Source organism: Marmota flaviventris, chromosome X, assembly GCF_047511675.1.
Source record: "Marmota flaviventris isolate mMarFla1 chromosome X, mMarFla1.hap1, whole genome shotgun sequence".
Taxonomy (NCBI): Eukaryota; Metazoa; Chordata; class Mammalia; order Rodentia; family Sciuridae; genus Marmota; species Marmota flaviventris.
This window is the reverse complement of record NC_092518.1, coordinates 3,755,882-3,765,690: the sequence shown is the minus strand read 5'-3', so window position 1 is coordinate 3,765,690 and position 9,809 is coordinate 3,755,882. Positions and strand designations below refer to the sequence as shown.

The 9,809-nt window shown below is 41.3% G+C and overlaps 1 long non-coding RNA gene across 1 annotated transcript in view; it reads right to left on the bottom strand.

Annotated features, from left to right (window-relative positions):
- Positions 1-1,444: 1,444 nt before the first annotated feature.
- LOC139703244 (uncharacterized) overlaps positions 1,445-9,809 on the bottom strand; it is a 49,509-nt gene continuing 41,144 nt past the window's right edge. The window contains exon 3 of the long non-coding RNA XR_011705643.1: positions 1,445-1,676. This is a non-coding gene — a long non-coding RNA (uncharacterized lncRNA). The remainder of the gene's footprint in view (positions 1,677-9,809) is intronic.

Sequence of the window (9,809 nt, the reverse complement as noted above, 5' to 3'; positions counted from 1 at the left end):
CCAGAAGACAACTATAAAGGAAATAAATGGTTCTGTTTGTTAAAATAAACCTGTCACACAAACTAGGAACTAGATATGGTTTCAAAAACATATGGAGAGGGGCTGGGGTTATAGCTCAGTGGCAGAGCGCTTCCCTAGCACGTATGAGGAAGTGGGTTCGAACCTCAGCCCCACATAAAAAAATAAAAAAAACTAAAGGTATGTATTTGCCGCAGTCTGGCTGCAGCAAACTAACCAGGGGGTGACGAGGAACTTGCGTAGATTGATACAGCAGGACTGGAAGCCCTTTATTGTAGGACAGGAGGGGTATATGTACATTCCACACAGCTTATCTTAATTAGCATAAACTAGATACAGCAGTCAACCAATAAGGAATCTCCACACTTAATGGCTCGCTGGCGCCACCTCACAAACCACTCCCCCTGGCAAAATGCCAGGCGCCATCCTGACTTGTTTACAGACCCTAACATGTATCCATACATAACTAAAAGAAATAATAATAAAAAAATGGAAAAGAATTCAACCTCAATTGGAAAAAAAAAAGACTAACATCTGGCTTTCAATTTGTTGGGTCCATTCAAAATTTTGAGAATTAGGACTCTTTGGTTTCTTAGAGGCGTGCAGTGGATATAAGTTGTAATTTGATAAGCTTTGGGGCCATGTGCATCGAGTGGCCAAACTCTGTATCCTCTTCACTTGGCAGTTCCACATCTGGAAATCTATCTTGCCGATATTAAATATTAAAAGATCTCAAAGTATCATGGACTTATTAATATCAAAAGATATTTGTCAAAGTCTTATTCAAACTAAGAAATAGCCCCAATTAGCAAAACGTCCAGCCATGGGGAAATGTGCAAGTAAAGAAATACGCAGCATATTACATTACAGTTGATAACACAAGAGGAAAAATGGATTGACAGAGCTTAATAAACACAGAGCAAGTACGAAGGGACACGATTAGAAAATATGGAATAATAATGTGGGCGGAATGTGCCAGAGGGACAGTCAGGAACTGGCTGACTCCGGCATGTCTTTCTGAATTTGGTTGCAGGTACTTCTTAATCATTTCACCACATAATAAAATGAAATTCCCGTCATTCAAAAGTGGACATTTCCAAACCCTGCTTGTCTTGTCTGCATTCACTCTAGGAGTCAGCGGGCCCACGGCTTTGTTCTGAGCCTGCCGTCACCGCGCCTGCGTGATACAAGCCAACCTGTCCATCAGCAGTGAGCTGGGCTCTTGCCCTTGGCTGAATTTATCCCCCTCATTTGCTTTTGAAAGAAGATAGACGAGGACTTGTGCTTCCTAATCAGTAGGAGAACCTCCCAAAAATGCAGTTAAGACTTAGCACTCGGACAAGCTTTGTGCAGATCATTTTTTTATTGGTGCATCGTGATTACACATGGGAGTGGGAATCATCATGCCGTATTCACATGCCCACACAACATCATTTGATCCGCCTCATGCCATTGAGACCACCCACAAGTGAGAGAGACTTAGCTCCTTCCATCCAGTGCATCTGTCAGTCATGTATGTCTGCAGAAGGGTCCGGCTGTGGAAACCAGTGAATACTCTCTTTGGTCCTGGTAACAGAATTGTGATCCTAGGGCTTGTGTGTTCACAAGAGCAACAGACAGATCTCAAACTGAATGTCATTACCATTTTGGAAGTTGGTCTGTAGGATAAATGAGTAGGAACAGAGATTAGCAATTAAATCAAACGGTAATATTTGCATTACATGTTTTAAAAATTTACCCAATTACACCATCTAAATTTCCCAATTGCATGCTGACATTGCATTTTATTTACAGTATTTTCAGAGAAGGGAGAAGAGAGTTAAAGAGTTAATTAAAGAAGCCGGGCCTGGTGGCTCATGCCTGTAATCCCAACAGCTCGAGAGGCTGAGGCAGGAGGATCACAAGTTCAAAACCAGCCTCAGCAAAAGCGAGGCCCTAAGCAATTCAGTTGAGACCCTGTCTCTAAATAAAACACAAAATAGGGCTGGGGATGTGACTTAAGGGTCAAGTGCCCCTGATCTCCATCCCCAGTGCCCAAGAGAAAAAGAGAAAGAGTGAAGTAAAGGATTTTTTACAATTTTATGTCCTTCATCAAAGACAAAATATCACTTATTTTTTATGATTGCACAACAAATTTAATGAATAAGAATTCTAGAAATTAAAAGAAAAATAGCTCTTTGATTAATACTCCCTCATCCATTTACTGTCTCAAAGACAACTAATGTGTTTGACCTAGTACACATTATTTGGGGCATACTTGTTAAAATAATTGCACGAAATAGACATACTTTCTGTACTAGTCACTGTTTTCATTTAAAAACATAATGAACAGTTTTCTAGGGCGATGGAGATGCTCTCCTATTTTTAACAATCTTCTTAACATGTCTCTATGCGGATGTGTAATTGCTTTAAGCACTTCTATTCTCTCAGGGGCCCAGGAATTTACCGAGTACGGCTGTACAAACCATGCGGCAAAGAATTATCTCGTGCATTTATCCTGTGTGCTCGTGATACAAATATCTGAAAAATAGTCATAGAATTTGTTCGGTCCTGGCAATTCAAATTTTAAATGAATCTTCTCTTGAATCACACTGTGCATATACCAATAGTGTGCAGAAATGTGTTTCTTCACGCTATCTCTAACATTATATATTTCTTTGCTAAGTTTTTTTTCAGTTTGATTGATAGGTTACAATGGTGTCCTTTGTTCGGCTGCTAGAGTTTGGATTTTCCTCGATTTATGCCAGTGTGAGCATTTCTTCTATGAGCATTCTCTGTGCAGTTTATAATTCTGAGGTTGTGTGTCATTTCCTTTGTTTCTTTCTTCTGCTGGTCTTGGCAGAAGAAAGAGTTGGAAACTTGTGCATAACTGTGTAGGTCAGAGGAACGTTCTAAATTTTATCTTTATGGTTATCATCTACCCATGGCAAGGGGCGAAGTGTTGGATCTTACACATTTGTACCATACCTGAAAAACCGTAATTTGAATTTATTTTACGAGTGGAGAAAATTTCAGACTCCAAACGAAATCACGTCGATTACTAACAAAATTAATACTGAGGTGTCAAAAGCATGCTCGCTCGCGTTACTGCTGAGGAAGGGGCAGAGAGGTAGGCCTCCCACAGGCAGACAGGAGAGGGAAGAGACCTTGTCATTCTCCGAGGACACATCAGCACTGGGGGACATCCTGTCATTGACCCCGACAAGTTCAACCACCACAGCTCTTCTGTAGCTACCCGTCTCCTTACCCTTAGCAACAGCTGACCACAAAGCAGACCCCGACCTGAAGTGTGTCGTCTCCCCTACCTTCTCAAAGTGCAAGGGTGGACGCGTCCTCTTAATTATGCACATAAGGGATCGAAATTATGCACTTCTGATTGGCTTATTAGGCTTGGAAACTATTCTCTTAATTATACACAAATGGGATTAAAATCATGCACTTCTGATTGGCTTATTAAACTCAGAGCTTAAAGCTCTTAATTGGTCCGTGCTAGATCCCTCACCTGTCAATCACCTGTGCCAACCACCAGGTATGCCTTTTAACAAACCCCGAGACAACAGACACCCCCTGGCATCCGTCTCTTGGGAACCCTCCCTCTTTGGGAGCTCGGCTTTCTTTCTGTTACTCTAATAGATCCCGTTACTTTGCTCTGACTCTTGAGCCCCGAAGATTTCAGTCTCCGAATTTGCAAGATGAAGAACACCCCCATGTACGCTCCATGTGACACTGATACACAAGGTCTATGTAGCATCATTTGAAAAATGCTTTAATACCCCCAGCTTGCCTGACATCTGAACAGCTGTGACTTCCTGTCATCCTCTAATCTTGATCAAGTGAAACCGTTTTTATAACACAAAATGTTCTTATGCCATCTGTCATTTCTGTGGTACCTCCTTTGACTGTCTCGGGTAAACAACCTGTAAGTACCTTTTTCATGGAATAGAAAAAAATACAGAAGTCACAGGTTGTTAGCATAACGTTAGCCTCGCATTTCCACACATCTGCTTGAACAGAATTTAGGAGGCATCCAGCCACGGGCAGAAGCTAGCGAGCCACAGGCACATCCAACACAGATTCAAGGCCAGGTCTGGCGGATCAAAATTGAAATGAGTTAAATAGGAAAAAAAGAAAACACAAGAAAAAGCAGTTCCAGTCCCCCAGCAACAGAACACTCAGTCTCCAAGCAAATTTGGAAGGTTGAATGAATACATCCCAGGACTCCATGCTCTGCTAACAGCTCTCATGCCTCAAATAACAGCGCACCCTGACCTGGAGGTAAGGTGGATGACGTCGGATGGCTTGGTTTGCTTTGAATGTGTTTCAGAATTTCTCTGAATAAACTTTTTCTGGGTGGGATCAGCCATTCCCTGAAAAATACTCTCCGTCTTTAAAAAATCACAAGCTGGATTCAACGTGTGATTTTTCTATAAATAATAAAAATAACACACTCATACGCCATCAGTCTGCAATTTTCTGGCTACAGTTGCTCCCGGGATGCCTAGAACACGGGGTGTGTAATAAAGTCCACCCAGGGCCTCGCAAATGGTTTGATTTTTGCCTAGACCGTTTATGACGCTCATTATCCGTGTGCCCGAGGACGGTGCTATGTCTGCCTTGCTGTAAACACACGAAAATGAATGGCGAAGGTCACTTGGGTTGCCCGTGACGGAGACCACGTCAGTCCAGCTCACACACAGTTATAATGAAATTTCAAGGGTATCTAGGAAAAGGTGCTTAGGAGACATAGGTGCCTCACAGAAGGTACACTCCTCCTTCCTCTGTCCCAATCATTCACTCCTATTTTCCTTCCAGACTGGCAGCTTCCGCTAATTTAATGTATGGACACAAAGCCCCCCATGCAGACCCTCTTCGGTCTCTCCATGGTCTGACCTACAAATTAGATGCAGAGTCTTGGAGACTTGGTGTTCGACATGATGCCAAATTCATGACTGTTCTTAAAGACTCTGCCCAGACGATATCTTAGTGTTCAGACGACACGGATGAGAATATCAAATAGCATGTGTCCGGAAAAGAGATGTTGAGGGCTGGGGATGTGGCTCAAGCAGTAACGCACTCGCCTGGCATGCGTGGGGTGCTGGGTTCGATCCTCAGCACCACATAAAATAAAATAGAGATGTTGTGTCCACCGAAAACTGAAAAATAAATATTAAAAAACTCTCTCTCTCTTAAAAAAAAAAAAGATATGTTGATCTCCTTGTTCCATAAGGGAACTAATTGAGCCTTGGTGAACGTGAACCACCCCTCCTCGTAGTCCAAACAGAGAAAAGTTCTGGATGTAGTTAGTACAGTCATCCTCATCGTAACACCTTTGCTGAAATAAGTTGCAAAAGTCTAGCAAATTGAGCTCCATTCTCCCTCCACCAAGGAGGCTTTTCTGTTTAACTAGAGAACTCATGAGGAATAGTTGAGATTTGAGCTTGGAGTAGTTTTTTCTAAATATTAGCTATTCATTGCTCAGATGTATCTTGCCTTCCAAAGTCATATTTCTAGAATAAAAGACTTTCTCGCACTATGGAGATTACTTAGAAAACTGGGAATGGAACCACCATTTGACCCAGCTATCCTACTCCTCGGTCTATTCCCAAAGGACTTAAAAACAGCACACTACAGGGACACAGCCACATCAGTGTTTATAGCAGCACAATTCACAATAGCTAAACTGTGGAACCAACCTAGATGCCCTTCAGTTGATGAATGGGTACCAAAAATGTGGTATATATACACATAATGGAATGCTATTCAGCATTAAAAAAGAATAAAATCATGGCATTTGCAGGTAAATGGATGGAATTGGAGAATATCATGGTAAGTGAAGTTAGCCAATCCCAAAAAACCAAGTGCTGAATGTTTTCCCTGATATAAGATGCTGATTCATAATGGGGGGAGGTTGTAGCATGGGTGGATGAGATGAACTCTAGATAGAGCAAAGGGGAGGGAAGGGGAAGAGAAGGGGCACGGGTGTAGGAAAGATGGTGGAATGAGATGGACATCATCACCCTAAGTACATGTATGAAGACATGACTGGTGTGACTCTACTTTGTGTACAACCAGAGACATGAAAAATTGTGCTCTGTATCTGTGCTATGAATCGTAATGCATTCTGCTGTCACACATAACAAATTAGAATTTTTAAAAAATGTTCAGGGAAAAAAAAAAGAATAAATGACTTTCTCATTACTGAGTTTGGCTTGAACTGTGCATGACTTTTCTCCCTCTCAAAGTAATAGAGCTGTACAAAGAGATAAGTTTTAAACATTCTAAGCTGAACACCGGCTCCAACATTCTTCTTTGTGGTGGGGCCACAGACACATTGGAGACGGACGTCTGGAAAGACTGGCTCCTTTCACACATTCACCTTCCAATATTTCACTCCCATCTTGCCAAAATCACATTTCAAAGAGCAGGGTGCACATCCAATAGGTGATTTTAAGATACGTTATTTAATCATTTTCTCATAAACCTGTATGCTTTTCCTACCACTCTATTGAAGATAGACACCTGGATTATTGACTCTACATATTGATATTCACCCATATTTTCTAAATAACTAATTTTGCAAATATTTCCTTAGGCTAGATTATTTAAAGTAAATTACATTAGCAAAATGTATATACAGTATTAAATTGAGCTTATAGAGTATGTTTATTGTGAAAGTTTTTATAAATTTGAAAGTAAATAATATTACTAAGATTGCCTATAAGGGCAGATTATTATTAGAAAATTATTCTATTATTATTCCAAAATGAATAATACCACTAAGATCATCTGTGGCCCCTTTAAACCAATATAAATCACCACACTGTCAAGTGTAAGCCAAAATACTAGGAAAAAAAGTAAAGTCTCTGAGTATTTGTGTGTGTGTGTGTGTGTGTGTGTGTGGTTGGAATATTTTTATATGTTTACTGGTTGACTTACTCTCTGCTGGAAGTTGTGTATTCATGTCTTTATCCATTATAGTTTTTTGATTGCAAAGGCTATTTTGGGGGGTAGATAACTGGGTTAGTCAGTGTTCTATTGTTGTAACAAAATGCCTGAGATGGTCTTGCAAACTTATAAAGAGAAAAGGTTAATTTTGGCTCATAGTTTTGAAGGTTCTAGTTCCTGATCAGTTGCTGCTATTGTGTTGGGTCTGCGGTGGAGTCCATGGTAGAGCAAAACTGTTCATCGCCTGACCAGGAAACAGAAAAGAGAGAAGAGAATGTGGTGGTTCCCCAATCCTCTTCAAGAACAGGCGCCAATGACCTAAAGACCTCCCGCCAGGCCCCGCCTTTTCAAGGCCCCACCCCCTCCCAATAGCGCCACCTATGGATCAAGCCCTTAACACATGGGCCTTCGGGGGACACTCCAGAGATAGTCTACAGCAGAAATAAACATGCTTACTGACGTGGGAACGTCTGTTTCCAGCTAAAAGCCTCGCTGACTTGCATACAGCACATTTCCAAAGAGAATAAAGCAAATGTCAGGATTGGTCTTCAGGTCTTCATTTTTTATTGTCATACCCCCAAATGACAGGATATTGCAAAAAAGTCACTTTTTATAGTTTTGTTTTCGACATGTACATTTTTATGTATCTGGAATGCGGTTCATTGTGTGGAGTGAGGTAGGGATCCAGTTTCCATGCCTGTCTTGGTAGGCGCAAGGATTCTGCATCCACCCACCGGGTACCATCCTGGCCTTAGAGGTCTCTGTCTGTTCTTGGTTCTGTCTCTTCTCTTTAGCTTAAAGTTTATAGCATTCCATGTTCCTATGCAATCCCCCCCACCCCTGTAATTTCTCATTTCATTATTATTATTATTATTTTTTTGGCTGTTCTTTCCCTCCAGATGAATTTTACAAGTCAACAAAGGAAAAATTTGGCTGAGGATGTTTTGAATTTCTGTAAATTAGCTGTGGCAGGATCAACATTTCCACAATATTGTGTCATCTCAGTAACAATTTACGCCTTCATTTTTCTGAAGCACTTTAGTTTTCTTTAGCTTTATGGTTTTCTTCACATTTTCCATTCATATACTTGTAAAGTTTACTCCAGGGAATATAATTATTTTGTTTGCTATTGCAAATGCAATTTATTTGCATATTTTTCTGAGTATTACTTGGGTATAAAAACCATTTTTATATGGACCTCTTTTTGAGTCCTTGTACTTTTTGAATTCCTTAAAAATCTTCTAGAAGGATTTTTGAGTGACTAGCAATTTCACGAGAGTGTTCAAACATTTTGGATGATAGCCAAACATTTCTACTTATTCTGATTGTACATAAAAATGTTTCTGTCTTTATTGCATATAATCCATGAACCCACGTTGATACTTCGTCACCCAGAATTCACAGTTTGCTTGAGGGCTCGCGCTTGGTGTGGCATGTCCCCAGGAAACCACCTCCTCCAGCCACACCCTGCCTGCCTACAACTGCCATTCAATTAATCCACTCAAGTGGATTAATCCACTGATTGGGTTAAGGCTCCTATAACCCAATAATTGCACCTCTAGGCCTTCTTGCATTGTCTCACACATAAGATTTTGAAGGACCCTCAATATTTAAACCACACCAACAAGCCTACCTCTACCTAGAATCTTTGGCATTAGAATATCCAAGAGAACTCTTCCATCACTTTCCAATTAGTTCTCAGTGGACTGAAACTAATCAGTGAACAGTTAGCGGCCAGGCAACTGCTGAGAGGGCAGAAGGGCCAACCTGAGGTCCACCAAGGTCAGCAAAGGAAGAAGACGGGATTTTACCTCTGTGTGCTTATGACCACGCAGTAGAGTTACGTCCATGTTTCATGTTGACCTTCTTTCCTGGGTGTGGTGATTTTCTGTAATCCCTTGACACTTGAGCATGTCCCCTGCAACAGTGTTATACACATACACATATTTGTACACACACACACACACACACAAACACAAATACGTCCAAACACATTCGATTTCCATTACTGTGGTGGTAATGTCCTACAAAGTCACCATGAACCCTGAATTATTAAAATCTAAACTACTGACCCTAGAGAAATCAGAGCATTGGTGTCTACAAGCATCTGGCCACATGTTCATCAACCAATCAATCCATGACTCTGTTTCATGTATTTTTGTTTAAAGATACCTTCTTATCACATATCATAGAATCACTCACATTGACTGCATGGCCAACACCACCATCACTCATACCTCAACAAAGCTCAGATGACACACCCGTTTTCCCTGTAAGGTCCATTGCAGCCTTTGTATGCTTAGGAAGATCAGACAGCACATAAGCATTATGTTGGGGTGCCATTTTGAAATCGCAAAATCACCAGTGAAAAGTGCGGTTATGCAAGCAGCATGGATCTTGGTCTACTCAAGAGCTTTACAACTCTGCACAAGTCTCTGGATGACCATGAAAGTATGATGAACATTTATAGGGCCTTAAATAAATTTCAGCAAGAAGGTATTTTTGTTTTAGTTACTTTTCTCATTGTTGTGACCAAAAGACCTGACAAGAACATCTTAGAGGGGGAAAAGTTTATTTGGGCCTCATGATTTCAGAGGTTCAGCCCATGCTGGGCTGACTCCCTGGCTCTGGCCCAAGGGGAGGCAGAACAAAATGGCGGCAGGGCCTGGAGGAGGAGAGCAGCTCAGGACAGGGTACCAGGTAGCAGAGAGAGCTCTGCTCACCAGGGACAGGACAGAGACCCCAAAGGCACAGCCCAGGGACCCCCCTCCTCCAGCCACAACCTACGTATCTATAGTTACCAACTAATTAATCCATACTGGTGGATTAATCCAGTAATTAAGCCA